We start from the raw sequence: 24,066 nt of genomic DNA, 5'->3' as shown, positions 1-24,066 counted from the left end.
GGATATTTCTGTGTGTTTTTCAGTGTCAGGGGATATTTATGTGTGTATTCCAGTGCCGGGGGAAATTTCTGTGTGTATTGCAGTGCCAGGGGATATTTGTGTGTGTTTTCCAGTGTCAGGGGATATTAATGTGTGTTTTCCAGTGCCAGGGGATATTTATGTGTTTTCTAGTACCAGGGGATATTAATGTGTGTTTTCCAGTGTCAGGGGATATTTCTGTGTGTTTTCCAGTGCAGGGGATATTAATGTGTGTTTTCCAGTGTCAGGGTATATTAATGTGTGTTTTCCAGTGCCGGGGGATATTTCTGTGTGTATTGCAGTGTCAGGGGATATTTGTGTGTGTTTTCCAGTGTCAGGGGATATTTGTGTGTGTTTTCCAGTGTCAGGGGATATTAATGTGTGTTTTCTAGTGCCAGGGGATATTAATGTGTGTTTTCCAGTGTCAGGGGATATTTCTGTGTGTTTTCCAGTGCAGGGGATATTAATGTGTGTTTTCCAGTGCCAGGGGATATTAATGTGTGTTTTCCAGTGCCAGGGGATATTAATGTGTGTTTTCCAGTGACAGGGGATATTTGTGTGTGTTTGCCAGTGTCAGGGGATATTAATGTGTGTTTTCCAGTGTCAGGGGATATTTCTGTGTGTTTTCCAGTGCCGGGGGATATTTCTGTGTGTTTTCCAGTACCAGGGGATATTTCTGTGTTTTTTCCAGTGCCAGGGGATATTAATGTGTGTATTGCAGTGCAAGGGGATATTTCTCTGTGTTTTCCAGTGCCAGGGGAAGTTAATGTGTGTTTTCCAGTGCCAGGGGATATTTCTGTGTGTTTTCCAGTGCCAGGGGATATTTATGTGTGTTTTCCAGTGCAGGGGATATTAATGTGTGTTTTCCAGTGCCAGGGGATATTAATGTGTGTTTTCCAGTGCAGGGGATATTAATGTGTGTTTTCCAGTGTCAGGGGATATTAATGTGTGTTTTCCAGTGTCAGGGAATATTAATGTGTGTTTTCCAGTGTCAGGGGATATTTCTGTGTGTTTTCCAGTGCCAGGGGATATTTCTGTGTGTTTTCCAGTACCAGGGGATATTTTTGTGTTTTTTCCAGTGCCAGGGGATATTAATGTGTGTATTGCAGTGCAAGGGGATATTTCTGTGTGTTTTCCAGTGCCAGGGGAAGTTAATGTGTGTTTTCCAGTGCCAGGGGATATTTCTGTGTGTATTCCAGTGGCAGGGGATATTAATGTGTGTATTGCAGTGGCAGGGGATATTTCTGTTTGTATTCTAGTGCCATGGGATATTTCTGTGTTTTTTCCAGTGCCAGGGGATATTTCTGTGTGTTTTCCAGTGCCAGGGGATATTTATGTGTGTATTCCAGTGCCAGGGGATATTTCTGTGTCTATTCCAGTGGCAGGGGATATTTATGTGTGTGTTCTAGTGCCAGGGGATATTTCTGTGTGTATTCTAGTGCCAAGGGATATTTCTGTGTGTATTCCAGTGCCAGGGGATATTGGTGTGTGTGTTCTAGTGCCAGAGGATATTTCTGTGTGTGTTCTAGTGCCAGGAGATATTTCTGTGTGTATTCCAGTGCCAAGGGAGAAACAGTGTGTGTGAAAGTGTGTGTGTACGCGCATGTATGTCTGTGTGTGTGTGTGCGTGTGTGTGTGGGTGCGTCCTGTGCATTATCGTGTGTGTACTCTAGCGACAGAGGACTAGGAGCCATCCCTCATTAGTATCAGCTGTGTTCCCAGATGGCAGGACCAGGGTCAGAGACAGGAGGGATGGGGGATGGAGGGATGGAGAGATGGACGGATGGAGGGATGATGAAAGGACCTGCTCCAGGAGTGTGACACCCGCTCCTCTCTCTTCTCCTCCTCTGTGTCATGTGAAGCTGATTCCTTCCCTCCCTGTTCCTGCCTCTCATAGGTGATAGGAAGGCTTTAGTAGGATTTACAGACAGACAGACCAACAGAGCGAGAGAGGGAGTGAGAGAGGGAGAGACAGAGAGCTGTCCAATCAGAAGTGCTCATTTTCTGTTGCAGAAGTTTTTTTTTTTAGTTTTGCGTCGTGTGCCCTAATGAATACGACCCTGGGTTGGAATCTGTCTCCTCTCCTCTCCTCTGTCTCTGTCTTGGCCGCTGAGTTTGCAGCCCAGCAGCCCAGCCCACCTCTCACTGCAAAGAGAGAAAAGAATAGAGAAAGAGAGAGGTAATGAGTGCTTTCACACTTTCACACTTTTACCTTGAAGGCTCACCAAATGTCCGAACGACCAAAACGACCCTCGCACCAATTAGAGCTTGTTCTTCCGCTAGAGTAGCCATTATCAAATCTGACCTTCCAATTATTTCTCTCCATTTCCTGCTGCTTCTGTTACCCTCAATGTGTCCCCACTCAGCTCTAGTGTGAGAGAGATAGAGAGAGAAATGATCCCTCTCACTTTGTCTCTCACAAAATTGTGACCGACTGGCTCGATTCGGTCTTATGTAGCAAAATTTGAAATTGCGTTTTTTACATTGGGCTAGAAAATTGTTTTCAGGGCTAGAAAATTGTGTATCATAAACTACAGTTGAGGAACAATGGGAAAGTTTTTCTGTTTAGAAAGTTGATAAACTTGTAACCCCACTCATGAGAAAATGTCCCTTGAATGTTTTGGTAAACCTACTGGAGAGCTTTTCTTTGTCTAGACCCATTCAGCATCATTCACACCCTCTTAAGCGCCACCCTTCTCTTTAAGGATTCACATGTAAGGTCATGTGCTAAACAGAGGGAGTACAGGTGTGCGCTAAACAACCAAAGATTTCAAGACTAAACCCTGGTACATACTACTTCTGTGGACATGTCTGTAGACAGTTGTTGCAGTGACATCATGAACATTCTATTGTTGTTCGACATCAAATTTGTCGTTGTCGTTATGAAAAAGTAAAAACACAAAAACGACAGGCTGCATGACATCATGCAGCCTGGTGTTCTAAAATAGCACAACTGGTGTATTTTAGCATCAGTTAACCCATCCGTTTAAAAATGAATTTAGACGGCCTCCCGAGTGGTGCAGTGCTCTAAGGCACTGCATCACAGTGCTAGCTGTGCCACTAGAGATCCTGGTTCGAGTCCATGGCAGGATACTGTAACTACCAATTGGATACCATGAAATTGTGGAGAAAAAGGGGTTTAAAAAAATTACAATGTTTTTGTTTGTTTCTAGCTTGTTTGCTAGCTAGCTACCGTTAAGTTAGCTGGTTAGCCAGTTCAAATAAGGACCATATAATAGCTGACAACGTCTTAACTTTTTGTTACAGGAATTAATACAGGAAAATAAACTCACAACAAGATCATTATTTACAAGATAATGGCGAGCTAATTACAGAAAATAGCTTACGGTTGTGAGTGTGACGAAATAAAAGCAGGGCATTCTACCGGAGAATTTCAGAACTTGGACAGTCTCATTGACTTAACGTTATATCCTAATTTGACTTTGGTGCAGGTCATGTTGTTCTTCAAATTACAGTCTCGGGTAAACACACACTGTATCAAATAAAATCAATGTTTATTTGTCACATGCACAGGATACAGAAGGTGTAAACGGTACAGTGAAATGGTTACTTGCATAGTGGAGTCTTTTGTTTAGACATGTAGCTAGTTAGCTAGCTAAACAATGAACCATAATCCCAACTCATAACGTTACTACCATGCAACTAGGTTCAATGTTAGCTAGCTAGCTAACATTAAACTAGAACTAGCAATGCAAATGGCTGACTACGATACAATTATATCACTACACAAATGATACACGTAACGTTAGCTAGCTAGCTAACATTACTCTTTAACTTGCAATGAAAACAACTTTCAGAAAAAATTAGATATGTATAATATCTGAAAGTGTAGCTAGCTAGACTCTTACCAGTATACGTGGATAAACACTTCTGCCTCTGTCACGGATCCCATGGTTGCCCTTAGTTTGAAGATGTAATACGGAGACAGGTGTTTCTCTTTTCGACTCCCTCTGCATATTTCCAATCAAATGCCAGAATTTTCTCCATCTCCTTAGCTATTATACACTGCTTCCACTGGGAATTCCACTGATTTCAAAACGTGGTCCTCCAGAAAGTGGAGAGCATTAGCAACACTTTTGCTGTTCTTCATATCTTTCAAAAAATACGCATTAGAAAGGATTACCCACACATACTGAGCAGCTCATGTTATTGACAGAAGCATGCTACATGGCAGACCAATCCAAACTCATGTCTCGGTATGTCCAGCCCATGCATTATCTCAGCCAATCATGGCTAGCAGGAAGGTTCCTGACTTTTTCCATGGCTAAACCAACTAGGCTCGTAATTTAACAATTTTATTCGTATTTACAGATGGCATACACGTTTGTTATTAAAGCACATGAAGTTCACATGTTCCAGAAAGCATTTCTGCCCAAACAAAAAACGTTTTGATTTAAAATATATGTTTACGTTCAAATGCCTCTCCTGTGAAGAAGTGACAACGACTTGCTCCTAGTTTCCTGAAACGAGTCACAATTGTCTGTCCAATAATAGCTTTTCATTCATATTTTTATACACATTTTATTCTATTGCTTCATGTTTCTATTATATTGCGCTGTTATTTTACTGGTCTTTACTGGGCTGTTTCTCGGGAAGAATTCACTGTAATTCAGAAATGTTAAATATCACAAAATAATGTACTTGCTACAGCACGTTTCTGCTGCAGTAGTGCAGTGCACAACGCAATAGTACACTATGACTCACCAGCTTGTCTGACATGTATTTCATCACCTGTGTGGTTCCGATGTCCTGGGAGACCCTATGAAGATCAGAAGATACCTGTTAGCTTCACATCTGTCTATTTTCATTTCACTGTGGGGTGTTTTCCTCTTCCCTGCCTCCTGCCTGTGGTTATCTGGCCCGTTGTTATAGCTACTCCTGATGGTGAGGTTTCTACAACAGCTGCATCATGCCAGAGGCTGCAAATTCACAGCTCTGATACCTGATACCCTCATGGACCCCACAAGAACAATGATATGCCACCCATATGGGAAGTGTGTAAGGTGGGAGTGGGTAGGATAGGAATGGGTGTGAGTAGGTAAGGTGGGAGTGGGTAGTATTTGTCCCTGTAGTTTTTGATGCTGTGTCCCTGTAGTTTTGTCCCTTTGTGTCTGTCATTTTTGTCTCTGTGTGCCTGTAGTTTTAACTCTGTGTGTTTGTAGGTTTTGACCCTGTGTGTCTGTGGTTTTGACCCTGTGTGTCTGTAGTTTTAACTCTGTGTGTTTGTAGGTTTTGACCCTGTGAAAACACCGTCTCCTGCCATGCTTATTATGCGTTTTTGTACCTTTAGCTAGTTTTGACCAGAGCCATAAATTCTGAAAAATAAATCTAAATACATGCCTCTGGTTTTGAGTAGTGACAATGTGAGTTATTTAGTAACTAGTAACCAGAATATGCTATTACATATGATAATGTGAATTATTTAATAACTAGTAACCAGAATATGCTATTACATATGATAATGTGAGTTATTTAGTAACTAGTAACCAGAATATGCTATTACATATGATAATATGAGTTATTTAGTAACTAGTAACCAGAATATGCTATTACATATGATAATGTGAGTTATTTAGTAACTAGTAACCAGAATATGCTATTACATATGATAATGTGAGTTATTTAGTAACTAGTAACCAGAATATGCTATTACATATGATAATGTGAGTTATTTAGTCACTAGTAACTCGAATCTGCTATTACATATGATAATGTGAGTTATTTAGTGACTAGTAACCAGAATATGCTATTACATATGATAATGTGAGTTATTTAGTCACTAGTAACTCGAATCTGCTATTACATATGATAATGTGAGTTATTTAGTAACTAGTAACCCGAATCTGCTTTTACATGTGATAATGCTAATAGCAATACCAGTCCTTTTTCTCTCTGTAGTTCTCCATAGCTCTATGTCCATGTAGTTTCCACCAGTTATCTCATTGTGTTTTATCACATTAGATTTAATGGCTTCATCACAATTTCCAACAGTTTCAATTTCTCCTTAACGCAGAGCCGGAACAATCTGGTAATTGGCAGGCCTGGCAGGCCCAGCTCTGTCTTAGAAGATTGTAATGGCGTGGAATTAATGCCTGAATATTGCCTTTTAGTCCGCTGATCTCTTTTAAATCTTGCTCAGATGGATATAGTGAAGTCCCAACGCTGTTTCACACCACATTAAAGTTGCCCCTTAAATCAAATGAACGGCCCTGTGCCAACAACCACATAATCTAATCACGTAGTTTTGCGTCTAAAAGATCAGCTATTTGAGCCTTATTATTGAATCAGACCACTCAGGGATGACTGTGGTCATATCCTGCTGTTTCTCATAGGCAGGAAGTTGCTATAGTGCCGCTTTGTCATCTTGACTTCTATAGGCTACTTGTGTGTGGGAGGGTGAGGCGCTAGGTTACTATGCACACTCAGTGAAGCACACTTCCTCTCCTTGCAGAACCCAGAATGACTCACAGTAAAGACTGTCAAAGAAAACAGTGTTCAAGACATGCTTGTTGTCTGGTATTTAACTGCTATATCAAACTGGAGAGGAGGATCATCGGGGAACACACACGCGCACAAACTCACGCGTGTACACCCTCACATGCACACACTCACATGCACACACAATGTTCCTCAGGGATCACTGTAATATGAGTCCATGGAGCCAAACAAACGGTCTCTGGAAAAAGATTCTCATCCAGCTCTGTCCTATCATACAGACAGGAATGTTGTCTCTAGATTTGTCCCAAATAAGACCCTATTCCCTATATAGTGTTCTACATTTTGACCAGAGCCATGTAGGGAATATGGTGCCATTTAGGATGCAACTACTATCAACCCAACCTTGTAAGGCGATTCCCTAGCCCTGTGAAAAATGCTGCATATGGATGTTTTTAGCTCAGCTATCATTATTTGTCGTTCCCCCCAGATTTGTGTTTGTTTTTCTATACATCTGCATTATGAATTGTAATTATATATATATATATAAAGTTGAAGTCGGAACTTTACATACACTTAGGTTGGAGTCATTAAAACTCGTTTTTCAACCACTCCACACATTTCTTGTTAATAAACTATAGATTTGTCAAGTCGGTTAGGACATCTACTTTGTGCATGACACAAGTCATTTTTCCAGCAATTGTTTACAGACATATTATTTCACTTATAATTCACTGTATCACAATTCCAGTGGGTCAAAAGTTTACATACACTAAGTTGACTGTGCCTTTAAACAGCTTGGAAAATTCCAGAGAATGATGTCATGGCTGTAGAAGCTTCTGATAGGCTAATTGACATCATTTGAGTCAATTGGAGGTGTACCTGTGGATGTATTTCAAGGCCTACCTTCAAACTCAGTGTCTCTTTGCTTGACATCATGGGAAAATCAAAAGAAATCAGCCAAGACCTCAGAAAAGAAATTGTAGACCTCCACAAGTCTGGTCCATCCTTGGGAGCAATTTCCAAACGCCTGAAGGTACCACGTTCATCTGTACAAACAGTAGTACGCAAGTATAAACACCATGGGACCACGCAGCCGTCATACCGTTCAGGAAGGAGATGCGTTCTGTCTCCTGGAAATGAACTTTGGTGCGAAAAGTGCGAATCAATCCCAGAACTACAGCAAAGGACCTTGTGAAGATGCTGGAGGAAACTGGTACAAACGTATCTATATCCACAGTAAAACGAGGCCTATATCGACATAACCTGAAAGGCCGCTCAGCAAGGAAGAAGCCACTGCTCCAAAACTGCCATAAAAAAGCCAGACTACGGTTTGCAACTGCACATGGGGACAAAGATTGTACTTTTTGGAGAAATGTCCTCTGGTCTGATGAAACAAAAATAGAACTATTTGGCCATAATGACAATCGTTATGTTTGGAGGAAAAAGGGGGAGGCTTGCAAGCCGAAGAACACCATCCCAACCGTGAAGCACGGGGGTTGCAGCATCATGTTGTGGGGGTGCTTTGCTGCTGGAGGGACTGGTGCACTTCACAAAATAGATGGCATCATGAGGTAGGAAAATGATGTGGATATATTGAAGAAACATCTCAAGACATCAGTCAGGAAATTAAAACTTGGTCGCAAATGAGTCTTCCAAATGGACAATGACCCCAAGCATACTTCCAAAGTTGTGGCAAAACGGCTTAATGACAACAAAGTCAAGGCATTGGAGGGGCCATCACAAAGCCCTGACCTCAGTCCTATAGTGTGGGCAGAACTGAAAAAGCGTGTGTGAGCGAGGAGGCCTACAAATCTGACTCAGTTACACCAGCTCTGTCAGGAGGAATGGGCCAAAATTCACCCGACTTATTATGGGAAGCTTGCGGAAGGCTACACGAAACGTTTGACCCAAGTGACACAATTTAAAGGCAATGCCAATCAAATACTAATTGAGTGTATGTAAACTTCTGACCCACTGGGAATGTGATGAAACTATTACTACTATTACTATTATTCTGACATTTCACATTCTTAAAATAAAATGGTGATCCTAACTGACCTAAGACAGGGAATTTTTACTAGGATTAAATGTCAGGAATTGTGAAAACTGAGTTTAAATGTAGTTGGCTAAGGTGTATGTAAACTTCCGACTTCAACTGTGTATACTCACTTGCAAGTTGTCTAGAGGGGAAACGGTCCACATCCACTCTCTCAAAATAACCTATTTTGGACTCAAAATTACATATCTGAGCTGACTTTGCTTTCAACAACACTGGAATAGATACACATGTGGATATATCCACCCCGGTCAATACTCAGTAGCCTAGCCTGAACCTGATAGTACACAAAATCATTTCAAATACTTTATCTGTGCTTGAGCTCAGCGGACCAATACAATAGTCCCAAAATGTCAAACCCTGCCTATCTGGCAGTCCAGGCAGGCGAGAGCAAACACTTAAACTATTGAAATGTGTTTGAACCCAAGTCTGGTCCAGACTGAGCCCCAGCATCCATCCATCGACCACAGTCCTCCTGGAGGAACCATTTAGGGATGAAATCCACTTCAAGTCTCCGCCACGCACACACACATTCACTCCCTCAACTCTCAGAGCTTCACACTTTTAAACTCCCATTTCAGGAGGTTTAGCAGATAAAAATTGGCATTGCTAAAAGCACTTCTCGTTGAAAACGTTTATTTCATTTGGTTTTGGGGTTATTGTGTTGCTGATGGTATTATATGAAAGTAATATTTTCTCAAAACTCCTTGTAAGTTCGCCTCGTTGTGAAAGATAAGATGCCATCATTAGAAATACCCACCTGTGTCGTCTTAAGTCAGTGTGTGCATGTGAGTGTGTGTGTGTGTGTGTCTGTGTAGGCTATTGCATGTGTGTGTGTGGGTGTGTGTGTGCGCGCGCATACACACATTCCTGCCTTTGTGTTAGTGAGTGTGAAGAGATATCAGACCAGACTTAAACAGTGTGAAATTGACCGCAGCCGTTCGGCAGGTCAACATGGATTATATGCGCCAAGGGAGTTGTGGGATCAGGGGATCAGCCAAGGGGCCAGGCGAGTGCACATTCTGGCCACCCACAGGTGCCAGGCGGCCTAGGGCTTGGAGCTAGCAGCCGTCTAGCTCGCATGTGTTAAAAGCCTGTCGCTGATGTGTAACTACAGCGCCTTCAGAAAGTATTCACAACCGTTGACTTTTTCCACATTTTCTTGTTACAGCCTGAATTTAAAATTGATTACATTTAGATTGTGTCTCATTGACCTACACACAATACCCCATAATGTCAAAGTGGGATTATGTTTTTAGAAATGTGGACAAATTAATTACAAATTAAAAGCTGAAATGTTGTGAGTCAATAAGTATTCAACCCCTTTGTTATGGCAAGCCTAAATAACTTCAGGAGTAAAAAATGTGCTTAACAAGTCACATAATAAGTTGCATGGTGTTAAATTGTGTTTAACATGATTGTAGAATGACAACATCTCTGTACCCCACACATAAAATTATATGTAAGGTCCCTCAGTCAAACAGTGAATTTCTAACACAGATTCAACCCCAAAGACCATGGAGGTTTTCCAATGACTCGCAAAGAACTCGCAAAGAAGGGCACCTATTGGTAGATGGATAAAAAAAAACATATTTTCAAGCATGGTTCTGGCTGCATCATGTTATGGGTATGCTTGTCACATGCAAAGAGTTTTTTATGATAAAATACATAGAATAGAGTTAAGCACAGGCAAAATCCTTGAGGAAAACCTGGTTCTGTCTGCTTTCCAACGGACCCTGTGAGACAAATTCAGCAGGACAATAACCTAAAACACAAGGACAAATATACACTGGAAATTGAATGTTCCTGAGTGGCCTACTTACAGTTTTGACTTAAATATATGGCAAGATTTGAAAATGGCTGTCTAGCAATGATCAACAACCAATTTGAGAGAGCTTGAAGAATTTAAAAAAGAACAATATGCAAGTATTGTACAATCCAGGTGTACAAAGCTCTTAGAGACTTACCTAGAAAGACTCACAGCTGTAATCACTGCCAAAGGGGATTCTAACATGTATTGACTCAGGCGTGTGAATACATGTGTAAATTAGACATTTATTTCAATACATTTGCAAACATTTCTAAAAACATGTTTTCATTTTGTCATTATGGGTTGTTGTGTTTAGATGAATGAGAAAAAACATTTTTAATTCAGGCTGTAACACAACAAAATGTGGAATAAGTCAAGGGCTATGAATACTTTCTACAGGCACTGTATATGGTTCAGTGACAGTCAGTGGCATATAGCTCTGTTTTTAGTGTCTATTCTCAATACAGTATATTCTATATTCTCAGTGTCTATGTCCTTTCTTGATTGTGTTGTCTATGTTGTTGTGAGACAGATTCAGAGGATATGACCATCTTTTAATATGACGAGTGTAAGTAAGGAGGATTAGGAGATGAGTTTCTCTCAACTCCTGAGTGCGTGGATAATCAAAGGGAGAGGGGGGGTGTGTGAGCTCAGGGTGGCCTGGGCCACGGAAACCTGGATCAATAACATATGGTGGTGGAGCTATATGTTAATAGTACTGAAAGTTAATAGAGAGGATGGTCTGTTGTTGTTTAGAGGATGAAAGTAATTATGAAGGAGGGGAGAGGATGGGAGGGAGGGAGGGAGCGAGATAAATATATATATATATACAGACCGATAGATAGATATATAGATATTTTTCCCAATTATTGTTCTTTTGACCAATCAGATCAGCTCTTTTGTCAATAAATTGGCAAAAGATCAGAATTGGGATATCTGTGTAAACACAGCCATAGATATATAGATGTATAGATATATAGACAGACAGACAGACAGACAGACAGACAGACAGACAGACAGACAGACACAGATAATATGACATTTGTAATGTCTTTATTCTTTTGGAACCTTTGTGAGTGTAATGCTTACTGTTAATTTGTATTGTTTATTTAACTTTTGTTTATTATCTAGATCACTTGCTTTGGCAATGTTAACATATATTTTCCAAGCCAATAAAGCCCTTAAATTGAAATTGAATTGAGAGAGAGAGAAAGAGAGAGAGAGAAAAAAAAATAGAGAGAGAAAATAGAGAGAGAGAAAATAGAGAGAGAGAAAATAGAGAGAGAAAATAGAGAGAGAGAAAATAGAGAGAGAGAAAATAGAGAGAGAGAAAATAGAGAGATAGAGAGAGAGAAAATAGAGAGAGAGAAAATAGAGAGAGAGAAAATAGAGAGAGAGAAAATAGAGAGAGAGAAAATAGAGAGAGAGAAAAGAGAGAGAGAAAATAGAGAGAGAAAATAGAGAGAGAAAATAGAGAGAGAAAAATAGAGAGAGAGAAAATAGAGAGAGAGAAAATAGAGAGAGAGAAAATAGAGAGAGAAAATAGAGAGAGAGAAAATAGAGAGAGAAAATAGAGAGGAGAGGAAAATCGAGGAGAGAGAAAATAGAGAGAGAGAAAATAGAGAGAGAAAATAGAGAGAGGCAGAGAAAATAGAGAGAGAAAATAGAGAGGAGAAATAGAGAGAGTAGACAGATAATAGAGAGCGAGAGAGAGAGAGAAAGTGAGAGGGGAGAGGGGATAATAGAAAGAGAGAGAGAGAGGCATAATAGAGAGAGAGGCATAATAGAGAGAGAGAGAGAGAGGCATAATAGACAGAGAGAGAGAGGGAGAGAGAGAGAGAGAGAGAGAGAGAGAGAGAGAGGCATACAGAGAGAGAGAGAGAGAGGTATAATAGAGAGAGAGAGAGAGAGAGAGGCATAATACAGAGAGAGAGGCATAATACAGAGAGAGAGAGAGAGAGGGAGAGAGAGGCATAATACGAGAGAAGAGAGAAGAGAGAGGCATAATACAGAGAGAGAGAGAGAGAAGGGCATAATACAGAGAAGGATATAGAGAGAGATAGAGAGAGAGAGGCATAATACAGAGAGATAGGAGATGGCATAATACATAGAGAGGAGAGAGAGGCATAATACAGAGAGAGAGAGAGAGAGGCTAATACAGAGAGAAGAGAGAGGCATCAATACATAGAGCGATAGAGAGAGAGCAATAATACAGCGAGAGAGAGAGAGCAATAAGAGATAGCATAATACCAGAGAGAGAGGCATATACAGAGAGATAGCATAATACAGAGAAAGACATATACAGGAGAGAGACATATAGAGAGAGAGGCATATCAGAGAGAGAGAGAGAGAGGCATAATACAGAGAGAGAGAGAGAGAGAGCATAATCAGAGAGAGCAGATACGAGAGAGAGAGAGAGAGGCATATACAGGAGAGAGGAGAGAGAGAGAGAGAGGCATAATACAGAGAGAGAGAGAGAGAGAGAGAGAGAGGCATAATACAGAGAGAGAGAGAGGCATAATACAGAGAGAGAGAGAGAGAGAGAGAGAGAGAGGGCATAATACAGAGAGAGAGAGAGAGAGAGAGAGGCATAATACAGAGAGAGAGAGAGGCATAATACAGAGAGAGAGGGGCCTCAGGTTGTGTCTCAGGCACTCTTCTTTGATGCATTGTTTCTCAATTTGCTCCATTAGTTAGAATATCCTGCACCAGTCCTATCACATCAAAAGAATGAAGAGGAGGGAGGAGTCACCAGGAGTGGGAAGATAAGAGGAGCAGAGAGGAGGAGAGAGGAAGAGGCATGAACAGGGTTACATTACCATTACTTAGTGTATACAGAGATTGAGATTCATGCACACATACAGATGCATATATACAAATACTGTACATGTACTGTACCTTTACACCCCCAGAACCACACACACTTTAACGGAAAAACGGTAATGTTAGGTATTATCAACAGTAAAAAAAAATCTTAAGTGTTTTACTGCAACATACTGTAAATGATTGTGCATTGTGGGAAAATTGCTGTATTTCGAATGGTACTGTAATTCCACCCAATAGAATAGACAACTGTATTAAAATATTTTGAGGCGTGCCTGGTAAGAGGCTATATTTGTTGAACCCGTGAGTGAGAATGCTGTACCAATTTAACTCCTATATGGTCACAGTGCCCCATCAATTTAAATTATAAAGGGGGACAGATTGGAGTGGCAGCTAGTCTTAAACTTTTAATGGTTGAGCATTTTACCATGTACTTTTGGGCTGTTTTATCCTGTAGATGGCCCGGTTTGGAAGCCGTTTTTTCCAAAATTCTCAATACTGCCCCCTAGCCCAAACAGGTAAGGCCTCTAGAAGTGCAAGTGGTATAAAAACATAACTATTCATGAATATGCTGTAATGTGTGAACATTTACATAGCAGCCAACCTGCTTGCACCAATTCTTTGTAATTAAAGTAAAATGCTGTGAAATACAAACCCCTCCCCTCACTGAATTTCATTCATCCATTCATTAATGAATTCCTTAATATTATGGTAGCATTTTTTATATATTTCTTTACAGTATAATACAGCCAATTGTACGGTATTTTACTGTGTCATTACACAGCACTTGCTTTGATACCGTATTTATATTACAGTAGGTGTACTGTAATATTAAATAGATAATTTGACTTGCCACCGAGCTGCCTGTAAAATACTGTGAAATGAGTGGTAACCTCTTTCCAGTGCAGATATTACCCTGTCTGTCTGGTCTGATACAGAGGGAGTGAGAGTCTGAAGGATAAACCTCTGTCTGCTCCATTTGCAAGCGAACAGAAAGTTTAGTGTGATAAATCAAACTGGTGTCTCACGGACCACTAATCTATAATCTACACTAACATTCAAACGGTTGGGGTTACTTAGAAATGTCCTTGTTTTTGAAAGAAAAGCTAATTTTCTGTCCATTAAAATAACATCAAATTGTCCCTCTGTCCAGTGTCTGTGTTCTTTGCCCGTCTTAATCTTTTCTTTGCAACTCTGCCTAGAAGGCCAGCATCCTGGAGTCTATACACACATTGTACTCTACACACACATTGTACTCTACACACACACTGGACTCTACACACACACACACACTGGACTCTACACACACACACACTGGACTCTACACACACACACACTGGACTCTACACACACACACACACACACACACACTGGACTCTACACACACACACTGGACTCCACACACACACACACACACACACACTGGACTCTACACACACACACACACTGGACTCTACACACACACTGGACTCTACACACACACACACACACTGGACTCTACACACACACACACACACACACACACACACACACACACTGGACTCTACACACACACACACTGGACTCTACACACACACACACTGGACTCTACACACACACACACACCTGGACTCTACACACACACACTGGACTCTACACATACACACACACACACTGGACTCTACACACACACACCACTGGACTCTACACACACACTGGACTCTACACACACACACACACACACTGGACTCTACACACACACACACACACACACACACTGGACTCTACACACACACACACTGGACTCTACACACTCACACACACACTGGACTCTACACACACACACACTGGACTCTACACACACACACACTGGACTCTACACACACACACACACACTGGACTCACACACACACTGGACTCTACACACACACACACTGGACTCTACACACACACACTGGACTCTACACACACACACTGGACTCTACACACTCACACCACACACCACACACCACACACACACACACACACACACACACACACAACACACACACACACACCAGACTACATACGCCCACACACATGTACACTCACAAACACATACACTCACACACAAAAACACAGACTTTTACAGTCACCACATACGCTGTAGCTACAGCTGTCTTTTATCTATCCTGTTGTCTCGTCACTTTATCCCTGCCTATATGTACTGTACATAGCTATCTCAATGACCTTGTACCCCTGCACATTGACTTGCTACTGGTACTCCCTGTATATATTATTGTTAATCGTTATTCACTGTGTATGTATTGCTTATGGCACACATTTATTTATTTTTTACTCTGCACAGGTACTTCCCTGTAGCTCAGTTGGTAGAGCATGGTGTTTGCAACACCAGGGTTGTGGGTTCGATTCCCACGGGGGGCCAGCACAGGAAAAAAAAAAAAAAAAAAATGTATGAAATTGTATGAAATGTATGCATTCACTACTGTAAGTCGCTCTGGATAAGAGTGTCTGCTAAATGACTAAAATGTAAATGTAAAAGAACCCGTCAGTAAGCATTTCACTGTTAGTCTACACCCGTTGTTTACGAAGCATGTGACAAATGAAATGGGATTTGATTTGACTTACTTGCCTTGAACCTTTTTGCTCTTTGGGGAGCATAGGTAATTCACAACTTCCTCCATGGGGTCCGGTGTTGAGTGTTTTTCTCCAGGTGTACCCAATCCAGACCCATTTCCTGCAGCTTTGCCAGCTTGGAACATGGTTTGGACGTTCAATGCGCCAATTTCGGTGCCGTGTTTGGTCCTGACAAGGGGGATCAGCTGAGAAACATTCTTTCGGCTTTATTGCATCATTCTTGTCCGGGGAGAGACACCTTCTTGCTACAAACCTTGTTGTAGTTTCTTTGTGAATGTTTCTAGAATTGGTAGTATCCACTAAGCGGGTGAATGGTCCACCTAGCTTTACCAGAGCCCCGTTAGCGAGCGTGTTTCCAGGTGGATCCAGACAGGACTTCATGGTAACCGTAACAACCACCATACTTCGCCCCATCTGGCATTCCCGTACTTGGACACACGTTAATATTTTTCTTAACCAGTTGATAATAACAGGTCTTTTTTTATACAAATACACATTTATGACAGTTATTTAATAAATGCCATGTTGTACTTTTCACCGTCATACCGTCATTCATACAAATGGTCTAATTGACAAATAATAGTCTAATCAAGACACTATCAAGCCCAAAAAGCTGACTCTATTTTTACATGTAGCATAAAATAGCACTGCAGGTGTGTTTCCAACTATTTCTAAGTCCTGAAAGCATGAATGTGACATTTTCTCTCATTCATTTCAATGCCATTGACCTTTTCAATCTGAGCTGAAATGAGCCACTTCCCGTGCAGTGGCAACTCTAGCTTGTGTCCCAAATGGCACCCTATTCCCTATGTAGTGCATTGCTTTTGACCAAAGCCCAATGGGATAGATACATAGGGAATAGGGTGCCATTTGGGACACAGCCTACATTTCCCAATGCACGGGAAGTGGCTTGTTTCAGCTGAAATCTCTCCTCTAAAAGGTGAAGTGGGTCTTACGAAACTCTAGTTAACAGCATCGCAACGGAAGTCTGTCACACTGACACTGAATAGGACACTATGCTACAGACAGTGTGTGTATGAGAGAGGAAGAGAGCATATGTGTGTTTGAGAAAGAGAGAAAGACGAGGGAAGTGGCAACTTGAATAGCATGAGTCCTTTTCACAGAATAATATCCTATTTCATATTATGGAGAAAGACATACTTCCTAATGTCATATGCTAAGTGACATACAAATTCTCAGAACTGCTCAGTAAATGTATTTAAATCACCCTGGTCATTCACTTTTTGATGGCTTTGGTGCCGCGGGGACATGATGGCTTTATAAAAGCAACGGCAGCAGCATTGGCAAATTAAAATATCACATCTGTATATTCTGATATCTCTCCAACTGCACAGTAGACAGTACATAAAACACAATATAACTTCTTCATAATAACTTCTTCATAATAACTCCTTCATAATAACTTCTTCATAATAACTCCTTCATAATAACTTCTTCATAATAACTCCTTCATAATAACTTCTTCATAAAAACGTTTTTCTAATAACTCTTTCAAAATAACTCCTTCATAATAACTCCTTCATACTAACTTCCTTCATAATAATTATTTCATAATAATTCCTTCATAATAACTTCTTCATAATAACTCCTTCATAATAATTCCTTCATAATAACTTCTCATAATAATGCCTTCAAAATAACTCCGTCATAATAACTCCTTAAGAATGTCTTCAAAATAACTCCTTCATAATAATTACTTAATAATAACGCCTTCAAAATAACTCCTTCATAATAACTTCTTCATAATAACTTCTTCATAATAACTCCTTCATAATAACTCCTTCATAATAACTCCTTCATAATAACTCCTTCATAATAACTCCTTCATAATAACTTCTTCATAATAACTCCTTCATAATAACTCCTTCATAATAACTCCTTCATAATAAACTCCTTCATAATAACTTCTTCATAATAACTCCTTCATAATAACTCTTTCAAAATAACTCCTTCATAATAACTCCTTCATAATAATTATTTCATATAACTTCTCATAATAACTCCTTCATAATAATTCCTTCCATAATAACTTCTTCAAAATAACACCTTCATAATAACTCCTTCATAATAACTTCTTCATAAAAACGTTTTTCTAATAACTCTTTCAAAAATAACTCCTTCATAATAACTCCTTCATAATAACTCCTTCATAATAACTCCTTCATAATAACTGCTTCATAATTACGCCTTCATAATAATTCCTCATAATAACTTCTTCAAAATAACACCTTCATAATAACTCCTTCATAATAACTTCTTCATAATAACTCCTTCATAATAACTGCTTCATAATAACTCCTCATAATACTGCTTCATAATAACTCCTTCATAATAACTCCTTCATAATAACTGCTTCATAATAACTGCTTCATAATAACTGCTTCATAATAACTGCTTCATAATAACTCCTTCATAATAACTCCTTCATAATAACTTCTTCATAATAATTACTTAATAACTCCTTCATAATAACTACTTCCGTCTTAGCCTTCTATGCACTTCCTCACTTAACTGTTTTAACACTAAGTGTGCATCCCAAATGGCACCCTATTTCCAATATAGTGCACTTATTTTGACTGCTTCATATAAGACCTACTCCTCAGACTTCAACCCCGACTCTCATTATTAGAGTAATTGCTTTCTACCCACTACCCATGTTACGGTGTTCATCCCAAATGGCACCCTATTCCCTTTATAGTGCACAACTTATGACCAGGGCCCATAGGGTACTATATAGGGAATAGGGTGATATTTGGGACATACGCTCTGTGTGTTGGCAGAGTCCTTTTTGTATTTATCATTTTTTTTGGTATATTTCCAGCATGATCTTTTATCTGTGCAATTGACTTATGAGGCATATTCTTCAGTCAGTGATCCCAGTCAGTGTTAAAATGAAGATAAATATGTATTTGCTTTTGGCTTTAGGCCTCTCTGATTGTTGTACTATATATTTCTATTTGTTACATGATTATATCTGGTTTCCATCTGAACACCAAATTGAAAATAATGTCGTTAACACTTTCCTCTTCATTGGATGAGTAGCTTTTTTTCTGGAAATGTCAACGAGTTTACACGTTTAGCATGTTCTGTGCTCTAACCCTACATTCTAAAAAAATTTAAGTAAAACAATCCAATTTGGGTTATTTGGTAACCCAGCACTGGGTAAATATTGGACAGAACACGTTGGGTTATTTTGACCCAGCCAGTTGGGTTGGGTGAATAACCCATCAAGTTGGATTTTTGGGAGTACCCAAACATGGCTTAATTTAACCATCAGTTGTGTATTTTTTACTCTTATGCTGGGTTGACTAGCAGCTGGGTTGTTTTTAAAAAATATACTCCTTAGGTTATTTTCAGGAGGCGTGGCTTATTAGGGGGGTGTCTTTCAGCTAGAGCTTATTGGCCACCCATGAGAATAAATGTCATTCCTGTTCATATATATCTACAGTACCAGTCAAAAGTTTGGACATACCTACTCATTCAAGGGTTTTTCTTTAATTTGACTATTTTCTATATTGTATAATAATAGTGAAGACATCAAAACTATGAAAAAAACACATTGAATCATGTAGTAACCAAAAAAGTGTTTCACAAATATATTTTCTTCTTCAAAGTAGCCACCCTTTGCCTTGATGACAGCTTTGCACACTCTTGTCATATCTCAATTACACAGCATCAATACCCAGCATCAATAACACAGCATCAATAACACAGCATCAATAACCCAGCATCAATAACCCAGCATCAATAACCCAGCATCAATAACCCAGCATCAATAACACAGCATCAAAAACACAGCATCAATAACACAGCATCAATAACACAGCATCAATAACACAGCATCAATAGCACAGCAGTTTTTAAAGAAAACACCCAACTAAGTTATTTTATTTTTTATTTCACCTTTATTTAACCAGGTAGGCTAGTTGAGAACAAGTTCTCATTTACAACTGCAGCCTGGCCAAGATAAAGAACAGCAGTTCGACACATACAACAACACAGAGTTACACATGGAGTAACAACATACAGTCAATAATACAGTAGAAAAAAAATAAGTCTATATACAATGTGTGCAAATGAGGTAAGAGGTAATGCTGGGTTGTTTGGTTTGACCAAAATGCTGGGTTGTTTGGTTGACCAAACTGCTGGGTTGTTTGGTTGACCAAACTGCTGGGTTGTTTGGTTGACCAAAATGCTGGGTTGTTTGGTTGACCAAAATGCTGGGTTGTTTGGTTGACCAAACTGCTGAGTTGTTTGGTTGACCAAAATGCTGCGTTGTTTGGTTGACCAAAATGCTGGGTTGTTTGGTTGACCAAACTGCTGGGTTGTTTGGTTGACCAAACTGCTGGGTTGTTTGGTTGACCAAATGCTGGGTTGTTTGGTTGACCAAACTGCTGGGTTGTTTGGTTGACCAAAATGCTGGGTTGTTTGGTTGACCAAACTGCTGGGTTGTTTGGTTGACTAAACTGCTGGGTTGTTTGGTTGACTAAACTGCTGGGTTGTTTGGTTGACTAAACTGCTGAGTTGTTTGGTTGACCAAACTGCTGGGTTGTTTGGTTGACCAAACTGCTGGGTTGTTTGGTTGACTAAACTGCTGGGTTGTTTGGTTGACCAAACTGCTGCGTTGTTTGGTTGACCAAACTGCTGGGTTGTTTGGTTGACCAAAATGCTGGGTTGTTTGGTTGACCAAACTGCTGGGTTGTTTGGTTGACCAAAATGCTGGGTTGTTTGGTTGACCAAACTGCTGAGTTGTTTGGTTGACTAAACTGCTGGGTTGTTTGGTTGACTAAACTGCTGGGTTGTTTGGTTGACTAACTGCTGGGTTGTTTGGTTGACCAAACTGCTGGGTTGTTTGGTTGACCAAACTGCTGGGTTGTTTGGTTGACCAAACTGCTGGGTTGTTTGGTTGACCAAACTGCTGGGTTGTTTGGTTGACCAAACTGCTGGGTTGTTTGGTTGACTAAACTGCTGGGTTGTTTGGTTGACTAAACTGCTGGGTTGTTTGGTTGACTAAACTGCTGGGTTGTTTGGTTGACCAAACTGCTGGGTTGTTTGGTTGACCAAACTGCTGGGTTGTTTGGTTGACCAAACTGCTGGGTTGTTTGGTTGACTAAACTGCTGGGTTGTTTGGTTGACTAAACTGCTGGGTTGTTTGGTTGACTAAACTGCTGGGTTGTTTGGTTGACTAAACTGCTGGGTTGTTTGGTTGACTAAACTGCTGGGTTGTTTGGTTGACTAAACTGCTGGGTTGTTTGGTTGACCAAACTGCTGGGTTGTTTGGTTGACCAAACTGCTGAGTTGTTTGGTTGACCAAACTGCTGGGTTGTTTGGTTGACTAAACTGCTGGGTTGTTTGGTTGACCAAACTGCTGGGTTGTTTGGTTGACCAAAATGCTGGGTTGTTTGGTTGACCAAAATGCTGGGTTGTTTGGTTGACCAAACTGCTGGGTTGTTTGGTTGACCAAAATGCTGGGTTGTTTGGTTGACTAAACTGCTGGGTTGTTTGGTTGACCAAAATGCTGGGTTGTTTGGTTGACTAAACTGCTGGGTTGTTTGGTTGACCAAAATGCTGGGTTGTTTGGTTGACCAAACTGCTGGGTTGTTTGGTTGACCAAAATGCTGGGTTGTTTGGTTGACCAAACTGCTGGGTTGTTTGGTTGACCAAACTGCTGGGTTGTTTGGTTGACCAAAATGCTGGGTTGTTTGGTTGACCAAACTGCTGGGTTGTTTGGTTGACCAAAATGCTGGGTTGTTTGGTTGACCAAACTGCTGGTTGTTTGGTTGACCAAAATGCTGGGTTGTTTGGTTGACCAAAATGCTGGGTTGTTTGGTTGACCAAAATGCTGGGTTGTTTGGTTGACTAAACTGCTGGGTTGCAGGCTGTTGGGTTTTTTTCTTTAAAAAGAGCAAGATTGGGTTGTTGATGCTGGGTTGTTGAGATATGAACAAGTGGGTCTTCGATCTTCGACTCTTCACGACATCCTGTTCATGGCCCTTGTAATGTTTCCTGTCAGGAATAATAATTAAAACGGGATATTGGTGACATAAATAAGTTACAGTAGGTAGAACAGCATATTTCCATTTCAATATCCCTTTGCCTATTTCATAACCAGATTCCAAGGAGCGTGTTAAGCTTGTAGAGGTCCTCTATTCTTTGAGAGTGAGCAGGCCTGCGTCCCAAATGGCACCCTATTCATTATGTAGTGCTCTACTTTTGACCAGTGCCCATAGTGTGTGTTTTGTGTGTGCGTTTGCGTGAGCGTGTGTGTGTGGGTCTCGGTCTACCCATTATTCAGGGACAAGGTGGGGAAGTGAGGTAGGATAAGACACAATATACTGGGGGGCCAACCCTCCTCCTCCCCTGACCTTACTCTAAAATGGCTTTTCCACTACTCTCATAACATGCATCCCAAATGGCACCCTATTCCCTTTATAGTGCACTACTTTTGACCAGAGCCCTATGGGCCACAGTCAAAATAGGGAATAGAGTGGCATTTGGGACTATAAAAGCCATTGTGCTGCATTTTAAAAGAATAATAGAATGGCTATTGCCTCCTTGTTCTCCCTCCAAGAAACCATTTCATCTTTGTAATTCCATCCGTGGCGACTGGGGCCACTTTGAAGGTGACTGCTGTGACTTCAATTCACAGCAACTTTTCTTTTCACATTGCCTCTCCAATACACCTATAGGATGAATAAAATGCTGCGTTAAACAATTGTGTCTGGTTGCGGGCTGTGAGGAGAGTGAACTGTGACGTACAGTCTCAAATGGCCTATATGGTGCAGGGTTCTGGTCAAAGGTAGTTCACTACATAGGGAATAGGGTGCCATTTAGCCACATAGTCCCTTTACCCCTGCCTACATGTACATATTACCTCAATTACCTCGACTAACCCGTACCCCTGCACATTGAATCGGTACCAGTACCCCTTGTATATAGCCTCTTAGTTGTTATTTTATTGTGTTACTATATTTTCTTTCGTTTATTTAGCACATTTTTCTTACTTACTTTAAAAAAAACGCTGCATTAATGGCTCGTAAGTAAGAATTTCACGGTAAGATCTACCTACACCTGTTGTATTCGGCACATGTGACAATAAAATGATAGTGTATTTTTGGCCCATGAAGGTCTCAGCAGGGACGCTTAGAGGATCTGTCTCCTATCGCTGTTCTTCAGTCTTTCTCTATAACTCTCTCTCTCTCCCTTTCTCTCTTTTCTCTTTCTTTGGATTTCTCTGTACACACTGTGTAATCTCTGCTATGTAGATTTATTTTCTTCCTGCCCACGGCATGGCGAAGACCTAGGGATTACAAACCAAAAGCAAATTGTCCTTGATTGGCTCCCATTAGATTATGTGTTAAAAACAAACACTCACATTGGGGCTTTGGCCCAGAGGCAGAGCAATAGCGATAAGGACAATGCCAGTCTGTAGAGAGAAAACACATTTTAGTCAGTAATTACTGAAACACGAGAGAGACGTCACATCACAGGGCTTTGTTCAGTTTACCCAAGCTCTTAGAGTGGAATGATCTGAGACAAAGCTGGATTCACTACTGGAATGAATAGTGGCTTTGGGACTTATCCACGCCATGGTTCGGCTCACTGACAACGCCTGCCTGGTGACAGTTCTATCAGATACAGGAGGGGGTTTCATAGAAATAGAATTACTAGATTAGACATTTTACTGGGTGAAAGCACAGCTGTTATGGGACTTTGCCACACCTCACTGAGTATATAAGGCCCATCTGGGAGACAGTATCTCCAGGTACAGGTGAGGGATTCATAGAAATAGAATTAATAGGCCAGCCCACAACAGGACTCATTAGCTATGCATAGTCACTTTACCCCTACCTATATGTACAAATTACCTTGACTAACCTGTACCCCCGCACTCTGACTTGGTACCTACCCACCCCCTGTATATAGCCTCGGTATTGTAACTTTTATTTTATTTTTTACTTTAGTTTTTTAGTAAATATTTTCTTAACTATATTTCTTGAACTGCATTTGTATTTTGTATTTGTATTTATTAATGATCCCCATTAGTTCTTTCAAAGGCAGCACCTACTCTTCCTGGGGTCCAGCAAAATTAAGGCTGTTTATACAATTTAAAAACATTACAATCCATTCAGACTGTGTGCCCTCAGGCCGCTACTCCACCACTACCACATATACAGTACAAAATCCATGTGTATGTGTGTATAGTGCATTGTTGGTTAAGGGAACCTTTTTGGGATAGGGGGCAGTATTTTCATGTTCGGAT

Source organism: Salmo trutta, chromosome 18 (genome assembly GCF_901001165.1).
Source record: "Salmo trutta chromosome 18, fSalTru1.1, whole genome shotgun sequence".
Taxonomy (NCBI): domain Eukaryota; kingdom Metazoa; phylum Chordata; class Actinopteri; order Salmoniformes; family Salmonidae; genus Salmo; species Salmo trutta.
The sequence above is the reverse complement of the archived record's forward strand: the minus strand, read 5'-3'. Positions refer to the sequence as shown.